We start from the raw sequence: 2080 nt of genomic DNA on the forward strand, positions 1-2080 counted from the left end.
GGATGGCCGCTCTCAGGTTTCTCTCTGCTTATAGACACGGCTTCAGACAACTATCTTGAAGCAAAGATAATATCATCTACATGACGTCACATGTGGGCAAAGCAAAGGCGCGTTTATAGACGGCTTCAGATAACCGCCTTGAAGATAAGATAATGGCTGCGTTCGAAGAGCGCGCTATCGCGCAACAGACGCTAACGCTGACAGGTGTGTTCGAGGAGATTAAAAGAAGCTCATGCTTTTGAGCTCCCCGAACGTTACTTTAGTGAAATATGGCTGACCAAAGAAAAAGACTGATGAATATTTTATTACTTAATTGGTATCCAGGAAAGAGGCGTTACTGAACAATTTGTTAGATGATATGCAGATGTGTTATATTTTGAAAAAATTATTACAGACGTTTCGACTATACATTTTTAGTCTTCATCAGTGTTCTGTGTAATAACAAAATTGGTAACATAGAGAATTATTTGATGTCGTGTAAAATACAAAACTAAAATTAAAAATAAAATTGCAACGTACCAATCTATAATCACCATCACAAATAAGACGACGAGTATAATAATTTAAAAGATGTTATCAAATTATAAATAGATATTGTCGAGTCAAAGTCGTCGTCTAAACTAAGTATAATGATAAGAGAAATCGAAGAAAGCACGTTTACAAATGATTGAGTAGAAACGTTGCTTTATGATGTTTGTAGCGGTAAAATTGAAATGGTCATAAGAAAGATACATTACTTAATTTTGTCCAATAACGGTAAATATATATTGTCTAACATGTCTGTGTCTTGCATTTTATTAAGACTTTGTGTTTGCAATTTAATGTGCAACATTTCAGACGTGAGTCTTTTAATGTAATTTGATTCTAAGTCTAATATTTGTGTGGAGTTAAAAGACTCACGTCTGAAATGTTGCACATTAAATTGCAAACACAAAGTCTTAATAAAATGCAAGACACAGACATGTTAGACAATATATATTTACCGTTATTGGACAAAATTAAGTAATGTATCTTTCCTATGACCATTTCAATTTTACCGCTACAAACATCATAAAGCAACGTTTCTACTCAATCATTTGTAAACGTGCTTTCTTCGATTTCTCTTATCATCATACTTAGTTTAGACGACGACTTTGACTCGACAACATCTATTTATAATTTGATAACATCTTTTAAATTATTATACTCGTCGTCTTATTTTTGATGGTGATTATAAATTGGTAAGTTGCAATTTTATTTTTAATTTTAGTTTTGTAGTTTACACGACATCAAATAATTCTCTATGTTACCAATTTTGTTATTACACAGAACACTGATGAAGACTAAAAATGTATAGTCGAAACGTCTGTAATAATTTTTTCAAAATATAACACATCTGCATATCATCTAGCAAATTGTTCAGTAACGCCTCTTTCCTGGATACCAATTATTTATTTCTGAACCTTGAGGTCAACTTGACACACAACTATTTCTTATTTTATTACTTGTTTTAAGAAAATTAGAAAATTCATCTTCATCGTCTGATAGCGAAGAAGATTTAGATGCTCTTAGGCCTGGTTTATGCGGGCAATAACTGTTAACTTATGCCGGAACCGGTATAGTTTAACTATAGGATTTCAATGCTTCTGTTTATACAAAATTGCCGAAAGCGTATAAACAGAAGTATTGAAATCCTATAATTAAACTCTACCGGTTCCGGCATAAGTTAACAGTTATTGCCCGCATAAACCAGGCCTTATTCATTTGAATGTAACATATCAAAAGAGAATTCCAAGGCTAAAGAATTATGTGGAAGAGGTCATACTTTTATGCCATATTTCGTGCCTGTTTCATCTATAAAATGAATTTCGATATTTTCTTCATTCATTTTTTTAAATAGTTTTCTTTTTTTTCGTAAATATATTTTCAATAACAGTGTTACTTCGGTAAATGTACAGAATAGGGGAGCCCCCTCCGATCGGCTTCTCGTTTTGATATATTGTAAATATGATCTTCCTGAGTACGTTTCTAAAAGTTTTAGCCGTCGCTCATTGTTTATAAAAAACTTATGAACAAAAAAAGTTTCATGAATAAACTATCG

Source organism: Pseudomyrmex gracilis, unplaced genomic scaffold (assembly GCF_002006095.1).
Source record: "Pseudomyrmex gracilis isolate BER0280 unplaced genomic scaffold, ASM200609v1 scaffold_2557, whole genome shotgun sequence".
Classification (NCBI taxonomy): Eukaryota; Metazoa; Arthropoda; class Insecta; order Hymenoptera; family Formicidae; genus Pseudomyrmex; species Pseudomyrmex gracilis.